The 13158-nt window shown below is 43.9% G+C and overlaps 1 protein-coding gene across 3 annotated transcripts in view; it reads right to left on the reverse strand.

Annotated features, from left to right (window-relative positions):
- evlb (Enah/Vasp-like b) overlaps window positions 1–13158 on the reverse strand; it is a 65599-nt gene that overhangs the window by 23240 nt on the left and 29201 nt on the right. The gene's annotated exons all lie outside the window — the stretch shown is intronic.

Genomic DNA, 13158 nt, shown 5'->3' on the forward strand with positions numbered 1-13158 from the left:
ACACACACACACACACACACACACACACACACACACACACCAATGGCAGAGGCAATTAAGTACAATACCACCCTCATCGATAGCAGTTCAGTTCAGTGTCTGAGCCGAGAATCGAATTGGGAACCTTTCACTTCTCAAAGTGAGCAATGAGTCACCACCTAAGGTGGGAAACTGTCGGCCATTTATGAAAGCGAGGCTGTTTGTGCTTTAACCATTTTCATCCTGGCGTTTACATTTTGGCACCAAATTGGTGAGAATTTGAGAAAACATTTCAAAGGTTTTAAAATAATTGTCACTGTGCAGCACCATCTTATGATGCTGTATGTTGGCTCTGTATTTAGTCTGCTCTTGTTTCCCACCCAAGTTAGGTACTTTGCTTTTTTTATACTAGAACATTTTCAAAGTTGAATCATACACTTAAATGCAGCCAGATAAATTAGTCAGTCTTTCTGACATTAAAATCGTGGCATTAAAAATGGCGGTATTTGAGTGAATTGATTTTGTTTTGCAAACCTGTAATCGTGACTAGGGTTAACATGTAAGTGGAAATGGAAGAGACTAAGTAACACTGGGCCAAACCCCACTATATGGCTGCCAGGACCCGTATATGGAAATTGTCCTTCAGTCACTTGTATTCAGTTGGCAACGAGCAGGCATACAGGGAAACGTACGCACTTTGGCACAGAGAGAGAGGCTTCAACTATGTCGCGATGCGACGCGTTGTTATAGCTTGAAGATTGGTTATTTTTGGCAAGCGACACTGACTGGTATAAATTAGGTGTCTTAAAGAGAGAAAGCTCCTGGAGCCCACTTGTTAAGAAAGGGGGGAATGGGTGTTTTGGCTGGAATTACAAGAAGAGCTTCCATCTGTGTCTAGTGCATCCTCGTCGCCAAGCTACAATTTGTGGATCAGCCCCTCAAGGTCTCTGCTGAAAGAGCTGCGTCAGGGAGGTAGAGGGAGGGGGGACAAATTGAGCGAGGAGAGAGAGAGAGCGAGAGAGAGTGGGTGTGAGAGAGAGAGAGAGATTGGGGCAGCAGTATTTTAGGAGGTAGAGTGGCCGCTTGGGAAACGGAAGGTTCCTCCAGAGTTAGTACCGGAGTGTCCTTGAGAAAGACACTGAACCCCTAATTGCTCCCGATGAGCAGGTTGGTGCCTTGCATGGTTTCCTCCGCCATCGGTGTATGAATGTGTGAATGCAATGTTGTGCCTTAGACAATAAATGCACCATTTACCATTGGGAGAGATGGTAGCAGCACTTGAACAACTGATAATAAAGATAACCAAGAGAGAGAAACACATACACACAATACAAGACAGACAACAATGTACAGTCTAGAAATGTACTACAAGTTTAGTCTGAGTGTATAAATAGACCCTCATACTCGCCAAGATAAATAAAAAATCAGGGGTCTGCTGTTTGTCCATAAATCCGGATAGCTCAGTCAGTAGAGCTCTTGCCTTTGGACCACATGTTCGTGGGTTCACCAACTCAGCTCAGCGTATGAGTAGCACAGCTTGGGTGTGGCAAGTCGTGCAGGAAGTATTGGGAGCTGATGGTAGGTGTGGCGCACCACCTCAGCAATCCATCTCCCAGGGGTCTAGCGCATTACCGGCTGATACCGACAATAAGCCACTCCCAACCTACTTCATAATGCATTCAGAGTTTCAGGCAGTATAGCAACAGGACAACAACAAAAATCATCTTGATGTATATTCCACTTTATTATTTCTTAGACGCTAGCAACCAGTCTATGTTAAAGTGCCTTGGGTATAAATAAGTGCATCCTAAGCAGGCAGTTACACACTGTAAAAGCAAAATGAAACAAAACACAAGCTCAACACTTTTCCCCTGTAACACGTTTACACGTTAAGCGCGCAACGCGTTCCCTGGTTTTATACGGTACACAGGCACCGCATGGTGCATTAGTTTGATGTGAACACGGCGGCAGCTTTACAAGCAACCATGTGGTTCATTTATTTTTGCTTAACTCGACTTTGTTAATTTTTAAAAAGGTCTTCCAGGCAACTGGTAGGACTCGGAGATGGCGTGCCAAGAAAGACCCACGAGCATGAATAAATGAAACAAGACTGGAGTTATAGAACCAGAGCAGAGAGGGGGAGAGAGAGATAGAGAGGGAGAGGGGGACAGAGAGGGAGGGAGGGAGGGAGGGAGGGAGTGAGAGAGAGAGAGAGAGAGAGAGAGAGAGAGAGAGAGAGAGAGAGAGAGAGTGATATTAGATAGAGAGGGAGGGAGATCTGGTGGTGCTGTATAGGAGCTGAGGCAGTGAGTGACTGACGGATATGGAGTGCACACACACAAGCACAACACATACAGTACAGTATGTAAATATATACTGTACCATTGTACCACTCAATTCCACTGCTGAAAGATTAACAATAGCTCTGCAGGAAATGAATAAATCAAGGGCTTCTGAACCCACCTTGATGGCACGTGGGCGCATACACACACGGCACACATGCACCACCCCCCCCCTCTCTCTCTAAATGCCATTCTTCCAGGGTGTGTCCTCATCCAGCCTGGGTTGCAGACAGTACATATACATACTAGACTCTGTCTGTCTGTTTGTCCGTCTGTCACAGAGCAGTCTACAGTGTTGACAACAGATGCAAACAGCAGTCCTGGTGGGTTGACACCTGTTCTAGCCCTCAAGCACCCCACTTTGAGAGCCACCGTTCTAGCCAATAAAGTAGAAATCCCTTTAAGGACACTGCACTATTTGTAGCATTTCATAGCTCTCTTGGCTCTACTTACAGAAACGGCATCCAAATTCATAAATGGTGCTTGTGATTTATATGCCGCGCTTCGGACATGCTGTTAAGATGGAATGTCCAACTTTATACAACCAGGACACTCGGGGCAAAGTTTTGTCAATGTCAACACTGATGCACGGCAACATAGCTGAGAGAACCAAACCGATTTACTTTTTAAAATATATATATATCTTTTTTAAGATTTGTTTTTGGCTTTTGTGCCTTTATTGATAGTTACAGTGAAGACAGACTGGAAAGAGGAAGGGAGAGACGGGGAGAGACATGCAGCAAAGGTTGTCATGGATGGGACTAGAACACACGCCATGCTGTCAGGCCAGAGCCTATATGTGGCATGCGCCTGGACCGCTAGGCCAGCAGCAGCTGCCGCCCCTGAAATATGTTTTTTAATCTCTATTGCAGTCTTGTATATTATGCAGCCAACTAACATTTGCCAAATAGATATGGTTAGGTACAGTAGTTGTCCTTGACTGTAATAAAACACAGTAAAACTGCATGGTAATTGGCTATAACATTAGTTGTTGAGTGGGGGTGGTTGGATGAACAAAATAACTTCCAGACTGCACCACTAGGAGCCAAATCGTCCTGGAAACGGCAAATGTCCAATTGATTGATTGAATGAATACTGAAAGCAATTTGCAAGGACAAGCACAGGAAGTACAGTGCAATACAAGCTCTGCTATTAAGTATGATAGGGATGAAACAATAAAAACATTGGGCTTGTTTCCATTGGTGTCCTCATGTGCTCAATTCATCGAAACAAACCAAAACTGTTACTTTTCAGGATTCAAATGAAAAAACGGCTATAAAAAAAAAAAAAAAAATTAAAAATGCAAAACTATATAACCGTGGTTGTACTGTATGTCCTGAGAAGTGTCCAGAATGTGTGCTAACAAAGCTAAAGAAGCGACAGCCAGAAGAAGGTGCAGCCAGGTAACGTGTCAGCAGTACAGTAAGCAGATCGGTTCTATTTGATCAATCACCGATAGACTCTAACACCACAAGCACCTGGCCTGCTCCCAGACAGCAGCTATAGTGAATGATTTATGGATGGACTGTACATGTGTGGATCAGTTCAGTTTACCCCCACCTGGGGCTGTTGTCTGGCCTACGTATGCATTCTTTCACTGCAGTGGTTCTCAACCCTATCTGGAATAGGGCCCACAGGGCTGTCACGATTACACATTTAAAGTTGAATTTGTCACACAAATAATTGCGATTAACGATTTAATTGTGTCTTTTGCATTGAACATTGGAACGTTACACATTGTATTTCTGTTTGCCTTTTAGGCTTCGTAAGCAGAAATCGCACGGGGCAGACATGGCGATTAACTTGAATATACAAAAAAATCACTCATACTTTTTATCATTTTTTCTTTCCAAATAGCAGAAATAATCTATTTTAACATTTGTCAAGTTGGTCACGTGGCCAAAAGCGGTGGACAGAAACTGGTCTACATGTTCTGTTGCCCCAACAGGGGCAGAAACAAGGCCTTTTAACCAGGCTACTTGCACACACTGCAACTCGCTTACAATTCGCAAACCTGGCAACACTGCTCTGTGTTCTCATAGGCCCACCAGGCCCGCCCCCACACTACTCTTCAGTCTCACAATCAGCCATCTTGCTTTTTAGGGCCCTCGCAGGATAACAGAAAGAAGGAAGGGTAGAAATTAGTGCTTATCCCTTCTAAATCCCTGTATTTACAAAAGAAAACACTCAGCGAATCCCTTAGTTAAATCAACATTGTTCATTGTCACTACTTGGATTGTGCCGAAATATTTACGTTTCACGTATAGCTTTTGCTATTTTCGCCTGCCAGCCCACCGCCGACTACACACGCCTGCACACACACACACACACACACACACACACACACGCCAACTACGTTCACTTAATGGGGCCAGTCCTTCACAGTGACACACGCGTTAGATGAACCACGCGACCGGGATGGTTTCTACCCCTCAATGTCGTGCATTTGCTGCGCCCTTCTAATGCTGCGCCACGCCTACTCTATACTGCTCCATGCGACTCGAACAGCGTCAGCAGCAGCAGCTCCGAGCCTCCGTCAGAAAGGCTGCCCACAGCACTGCACAGCCCCACACCCAAATGAATCGAATGAATGAATAAGGCGCTTATATCGCTTTTGCTCAGTGGATGGGACATTTACATTAAAAGCAATCGGATGGACGCGTGGATAACGGCATGGTTGGGTGCAATCGGAGGGAAAGCTTCCATAATCCATATAGCTTCCATGCTAGCTGCTTCAGACACAGGGGAGGGGAGGGAGAAATAGTGCGAAATAGCGCTTATGCAACAATTACCCTAAAACACAAACACCTCAACTCGATGTCATTGTGAATAAGAATTTCGAGCGAAATAATAATTTTTGGAAGGACACTTTCACCCAGTATCAAGCTAAATGTGGAAGCCGTGTGTGTCACACCAAAACGGGTGACCTATAGATTCCTGTAACCAGCCTCTCGCACTGCCTGCGAGTTGGCTCCGTCTAAGGCTCCGTCTCATGAGCAAATTTAGAACTTCCGGTCTGAGAGCTAGCAGATTTAAGACATCCGGTTGCTTTCAGAATAAAATAAGGTTATTTAATTCGTTAATTAAATAATTTTTACATTACATTATTAGTATTATTATTACATTACAGTTATTGTAAAGACACACATTATGTTTCTGTGTAAAAATAAGTAATTAAATAACATACAAAAGTTATCTAAATGGATAAATGCTATTCACTGGAGTGCATGGACTTTATAAAGTGGACACTGGACAAAAGACGGCTCCGCCAGGCAACTATCTGGACATACCCACGCGTTTGGGAAGATGTCCTCTACCACCCCACAGTCTCCGCTAAGCGGGAGAGGTGTAAAATTCACAGCAGCAGAGCTTCTACTGGGGTCAATGCAAAAAAATGTACCGTTTCCGGACCCAGAATGGACACTGGACAAAGAGGCCTCCGCGAGGCAACTATCTGGACATACCCACGCGTCCGGGGAGATGTCCTCTACCACCCCACAGTCTCCACTAAGCGGGAGAGGTGTAAAATTCAGAGCAGCAGACCTTCTATTGGGGTCAACACTCAAAAAAGTGCCGTTTCCAGACCCAGAATGGACACTGGACAAAGAGGCCTCCGCGAGGCAACTATCTGGACATACCCACGCGTCCGGGGAGATGTCCTCTACCACCCCACAGTCTCCGCTAAGCGAGAGAGGTGTAAAATTCAGAGCAGCAGAGCTTCTACTGGGGTCAATGCAAAAGAAATTACCGTTTCCGGACCCAGACTGGACACTGGACAAAAGACGGCTCCGCGAGGCAACTATCTGGACATACCCACGCGTCCGGGGAGATGTCCTCTACCACCCCACAGTCTCCGCTAAGCGGGAGAGGTGTAAAATTCAGAGCAGCAGACCTTCTATTGGGGTCAACACTCAAAAAAGTGCCGTTTCCAGACCCAGAATGGACACTGGACAAAGAGGCCTCCGCGAGGCAACTATCTGGACATACCCACGCGTCCGGGGAGATGTCCTCTACCACCCCACAGTCTCCGCTAAGCGAGTAAATGGGTGCTTATATTTCTATGTGAAATGTGGTGATGCTGGCATCACAATAGATGCCAGCATCACGCTGCCTCCGTCTAATAAGCACATTTACAACTTCCTGTTTGGAAACCGAAACAGATGCTTCTGACATTTGCCTGTGCGTGCTTAATCGTTGTACTTCTGAACACATTTCCCAAATCTCAGTGATTTATCCACACATCGCTGTGTGTGTGTGTGTGTGTGTGTGTGTGTGTGTGTGTGTGTCGCGTCGCCCTCCAGCTGCAATTGCGAGTGTGCGCTGTGTGCAGGGCACACTACTGAGTTTAAAACCACAGCTGAAACATGAATTGGAGTCAATTCCCGCAATTTCCTTCTTCCCATATTGCGCTGCAACGACACTAGGATTGAGCCCCCCGAAGGGGGGCGAAATTCTAGTAGATCTACACCTTACAACATGTCACCAAGTGACGTGTTGTAAGCTTGTAGATCTTCTATTTCTGCTATTTTATTTAATGCATGGACATTTTTCGACATGGACACGATTGACGTATTTGCAAAAGTAATTGCGATTATATCAAATAATTGCTATTAGGCGATTATGTAATAATTGTGACAGGCCTATAGGCCCACTTTAAAATCATGGGTCCACCCTCTGACCACTTCCGCTGCCGTGTTAAGTGGTCAGATGGGTGTGTTGTGTGCATTTTCAGAGCTTGTTTATTTCCTATTTATTTTTCATTTTTCAGGGTTTTATAGAAGAAAGACATTTCTTATATTATCATTCAAAGTTTTGTGTTTTGGCCACTTGCAATATCCTCACGGGAGTCACTGCCCACCAGTGGGCCCCGGCCCACAGAGAATTAAGCAATATTACACAAGATTATACTGTTACCCTTAAAGAAAAACCACTTTGATTCAATTTCATTAAAACTAAGATATTTGCTAAAACAACTTTTTTAACGACAAATGTCCCAAGAAAATCACTAGTCTACAGTAGTAACCCAGTCGGCTGCACTCTGGGAGAACAGAGCAGGTGATTTATATCTTTTGATTAGGCGTTCCGTCATGCTCGTTTGAAGCACAGCTGGCTGTTTCAACCAATCAGATTGCTTCCTCGAAACAACTTGTTGTATAATCACCGTTTGACGGTAGCTAGCCTACACCCATGGTCCACAACGCATAGCCAGGGGCTCCACAAAATAATTCACAGATTTGTAATTGAAAGGTGTGCTGTCAGGTTTTGCACACAATCAATTTCACCTTGGTGTCCGGTGTCCCAAAATGTTTCAACATGAACTTGTAGACTGGTGGCTATTTCTTTATTTACATTTTCATATATTTTCGCCTATAATGATATGCACGAAATAGGGACACCAGCATGAAAGTGGTTAAGTCTGTGAGTTTTATAAATATTTAATCAATTAAAAATATATTAACAAGCACGAACTAATAATGTTTTTCTTCGTTCCTTTCATTCCTATGTTAACTGGTCAACTGGTCTGTTAAAAGATGAATATATAACCATCTTCATAAAACGGAATAATTCATATACCACTGCAGAATGTATGCTGGTTTGACAGTGTTCACGAATATCTATTAACAAATACATTTGCGTAATTGTTTTAGTTGATCTGTTTCACACACACGTGTGCAAGAACGCATGCATGCACGCTCTCTCAGTCTCTCTCTCTCTCTCTCTCTCACACACACACACACACACACACACACACACACACACACACACACACACACACACACACACACACACACACACACACGTCACAATGGCCCGGGTCACCTGAAGGTTAATGGTTGACTCACACACTGCTAAAATTATCTTCTCTCCTTCTCTTCTCCTCTGCCCTCCTCTCCTCCCTATTTCTCTCTTTATCTTACATACCGGTACATAAACACTTAATAATAATTTTAAAAGAATAGCAATTACAAAGCCATACAAATATAATTCTCTCACTCTCACTCTCTCTGTTGCAGAACTAATGAACATGTAGTTCGTTTTCCCTTAAGACAATTTATACGAGGATGGAAATCATTATCATTCTTCTCTTCTTATCTATAGATAACGTGGGAAACTGGGTGGAAAATTTGCTCTGACAATCCTTTTGTCTGCACTAAAAATACTGCCTGGTTAATAAGTGAGTGGAGAATGCAGGTAGCACTTTTCTCATTATTACCGCAGAACATGCATTAAACTCGAGCACAATTTTAAACGTCGGCTAATCGAAAGCAATTGATGTACTCCAAGCTCAGCAGATCAGCTACTGTCAAAAATGATGAAAATGAAAATCTCTAAGCTTCCATAATGTTCATCTGGCCTCATCAAGCCCTGTACACTCAAAACATGCACCGTATATGGCCAGTACAGAATTCATTCCATATTGATCTGACCCCCCATGCCAAAGCACCAGCCGTCAAAGAGGCGGATGCGTGTACGCGACCTCGCCCTTTAGGGTGAGGTCGCTTCTTGCCCCCAGGCGTCTTACTGGTGTATTTACAAAGTTTATGGGGTCCGTCCAGGATTCCTGCCAACAGTCCTGCAGTGAAGTCTATACTGTCGAGTAAGCAAGTAACTTTGAGCCGTTTTTTCAGTCTGTTGGCTCCTCAAGGACACCTCCAGAACAGAGCTGTGTGTGTGTGTGTGTGTGTGTGTGTGTGTGTGTGTGTGTGTGTGTGTGTGTGTGTGTGTGTGTGTGTGTGTGTGTGTGTGTGTGTGTGTGTGTGTGTGTGTGTGTGTGTGTGTGTGTGTGTGTGTGTGTGTGTGTGTGTGTGCGTGCGCCGCTGTCGAGCATAAACCTCATATCTCCATATTGTAACTTTTTCTGGTTTTTGCCTTGATCACACTTGACTACAGCGTTAGCCTCACGTAGCCAGCCCCAGGCAGATTGAGTCTGGTGTCGCTCAATTGTGGGCGTATTTCGCGGACCAGCAGTAGTGGAGAACCAACCAGGGTCCACTATGTGTGTGTAGCTGTAGGTCTAACCGATTCCATTTGAATCTTTTTACAACCGCCCCTTGGAAAACATCTAAACACAGAGGGGACCCAGACTAATACAGTGATATTAGTATGGCTACATGAGGCTACTACAGCATCACACAAAAGCATAAAGAAATTGCAGATCTGCAGGCTCAAAACGTTGCCTGTAGTTGAACTTGAATCCTGAAAAGTAACAGACAGACAGACGATATATGAAATGCATGCATGTTCTCTCTTCACACTCTACATGTGGACATGGTTTGATGTCATGTATACAGTAATTGTACTGTAAGTGAGTTATTCTGTTAAGGTGCGTTCAGACTTGGATGGTTAGAGCAGCGCGATTACATACAAAGTCAATGCAAAGACGAGAATTGCGCAAACGGGCACGGTGCTTTAGTGTGCGTGCGTGTGAGTGACGTTTTTTTTTAATTTGAATCCTGAACTGTAACAGTTTTGGATATACAAGGTTTCCACCCTACAGAGACAATAAGCAACTTTGGGCTTGTTTTTGTGAGTGTTCCTGACAGGTGGTCCTTGTTTGTATGTTTGTCTTAATCAGTGTGGGTTTTGTAGCAGATCGACAGGCTACTGTCCAGTAAAGTGATGCTACACTTAACCAGATAACAGTTTCTTCAATATTTTCCAAAGCTCAATTGCCTTTGATCCGTCTGTTAGAAAAGTACTGTATTTGAAGGCCCTAGTAAAAGATACTGGTTTTGTTCAGAATTTATTGTCATCTCCAGTCTTTCCACAGAATAATAGAAAATGCTCGATAGTGGTCTCAATAAGAACCCGGCTCGATAAGCATGATCGATAAGGTGCTCGTTATCAATAAAAAGTAACGAGCTCCATCCCTAGTTTCCACTCAGATCACGGACTGTATGTCTCCCCAAACTTAAGGTGTAATGATAAATCATTTAAACAATTTAATTATTATTGTTTTGTGGTGGATATTACACAGTAATTTACTTAAACCCTACATACTTCATTGACTGGGATCCCAGGGATGCTTAGTCCTCTCCTCTACCAACGTCACATTGTTAGCTTGGAAATCTGCAGTTTTCACCGACTGTTTGACCCAAAATAGGGATGCTAGGGTTCATGTGGTTTTTTGTGGTTTTTGAATGTGTCTCTCTCTACAGGTATTGAGACCGCTCATTTACAAATCTAAAGAGAAACATGTGACAGAGACTTGGAAGTCTCTGTTGGGCTTGGATGGATCCCCAGGTCAGCCAGGAATACGTGTGTTTCCAGAGGCGAGCGTCTTAACCACCGACAGGCCCAATTTGCTGTTGACTTTGAAGTAGCATTTTGTTTTTGCGGGCGGCAAGCTCGGCAGCAACGAAAGTGGAGCGAGAGCGGATGACAAAAGCTCTCTGTGTGCCTCCGAGCCAGCTGCTTGGAGAGAACAGCCAAAACCAGAGAGATAGCTGGCAGAACAATCGTCACCACAAACTGCTCCCCTAAACTCCTCCAACAAAATGCTCTCTGTCTCTCTAAAAAAGCTGAGATCTCATGATGCAGAGTAGTTTGCTTGCAAACGCTCGGGCCGTATAACAGCACAATGCCGGCACTTGTATGGGCAGATTGGGCACGTGTGAGTGACTCTGTCCCCTGTTGTATATATTGAGTCCGATACGATCCCTATTTTGAGATGTCCCCAATTACCCATTAAGACCTGAGGCCGATTCTACAAATGCCTTCTAAATCAATAGTTCTCACACACAAAAATAGATAATACCGGTATCTGCTATTTTTTGAATAGCCAACACAAAAACCTAAAAAGATACAGATGCTTTGCCCCAAACTACGAGCTCACAATGTGATATATTAAATAGCGGTCAGGCTCTACTTTGTGTGTGTGCGTGTGAACACACACACTGCGTGAAAACATTGAAGATGCACAGAATGGGGAGAGAAACCGCTGACAGCTTAAACATTTATGGCTGCTGTCAGTCTCTGGGAAAGACTCCATTAGATTAGCAGTGAACCTGAGCCTGGACTAAACGCAGGGTTCACACTAATTTATATAGAAGTAAAGTGTCACCATTGCCGCACACAGTGGTTTGGACCAGTGTTGGGCAGTAACAAGTTACTAGTAATATATTACTGTAATATTACTTTACCCAGTAATGAGTAACGTATTACTCTGGCAAAACCGTAATATACCATAATACTAAATAATAATAATAATACTAATAATAAAAAATAAAAAATATAGCACATATTACATATTACTCAGGATTTGTTGGTTCTAAAAGAAACTGACTAAAACAGATTGTGTTGTTGTAGGATCCCTTTTTTGCGGGTGGGGGGGGCAAAAGTAATATGTAATATAATATGTAAAATTTTATATTACTCTTGATTCCAAGTAATATATTATTACTTTTTTAAGGAGTAAAATAATAAGTAACATATTACTCTCTTGAGTAATATTGCCCAACACTGGTTAGGACCCATGTGTGGGTCGCAAATTAAATACCCCTTTCACTTTTTGTTTCCTACATTTAGTTTTTAATTATTATTTCGTTTTGACTTTTTGGTTTAAATTTAAACCATGCAAGGCACCAACCAGCACATCAGGAGCAATTAGGGGTTCAGAGTCTTGCTCAAGCACACTTCGACACTAAAGGTGGTTGCACACCGGCTGCGTTTTTCGGAAAACCAATGGAGAAACGCAGCTAAAAATATGAATTTGCGCCAAGTGTGTGGAGACCTTAACTCTGGGAGAGCCCGGGTTCGAACCGGCAACCTTGCGGTTTCCATCCAGCCACTCTACCCCTGAGCCAACGCCACCGCTGCCAGGTCAGAGAAAATCACAAAAATATCAGATCTAAAGCTCACGTCGCGATGTGACTCACACAAGCTGCAAGTGTGCTCAAACGTGCATGTGTGCGTGTTTTCATAATCCTTTGTTTGTCTGTGGAAATGCTACTTCAATTCCGACCAGCAAAAAATACAAACTTGTCAGCCTGCTTATTGCTGGCTGCTGGTTACATAAAAGTCTTGCATATCTGAGGTTTGGCAGAGAAGAGAGGTTGATGGGGGGCGAGAGAGAGAGAGAGAGAGCAAGCCTTTATAACCTATGACTGAAAGAAGAGACTGGATACAGAGAGAAACGGTGCAGACATCCTGTCAGGAGGACTCACGAGGGAAGCTGATCTGCCCAACGTAAAGAGGTTGCGTCCAAGAGTAACTGGCTCTGATTGAATTAGGTTACGAGGGAGAGTTTATTTTTAATCATGCTTACGCATTAATGGTACAAAAACAGCAGTTAGGCAGTGGAGTGCTGGAGGCATGCTGTCTGTCTGTCTGGTGGGTGGTCTTTGTCAGGCATGCCCAAATATGGAGTATATGCAGACGTCAGAATGATGTCAGAAGAGGCCAGCTCCATATATGGACCCTGGGCAGGGGGCAGGGCCCTGTCCAGAGCCCAGGCAGAGGCCTTTTTGGGGCGGTTCTGGACAACTGTGGGTCCGACCGACTTGACACCAGCCACTGCCCCCCCCCCCCTCCCCACCGTGGTGGTGTGGAACGCGTGTGTCGAATTTGAAGTCGGTGGGGCGAATGGTTCTCGAGTTACGTGGATTACACACAAACAGACATACAGAGACTTGGTACATTTATAGATAGATATAACATAGATAATCAGTTAATAATTTATACCTATTTTGGGTATGTTATAGGCGAAAAGGTTAGGAACATTTCGCGAAATTTTCGAAAGTAGTGAAAATAGCCGTTCTACAAGCTCACAACACATATGAAGATCGGGATGCAGACGTTCATCCGACATACCAAAAGTCCGACATCACCGCAAATC

Source organism: Protomyctophum bolini, assembly GCF_963924005.1.
Source record: "Protomyctophum bolini genome assembly, chromosome: 19".
NCBI lineage: Eukaryota > Metazoa > Chordata > Actinopteri > Myctophiformes > Myctophidae > Protomyctophum > Protomyctophum bolini.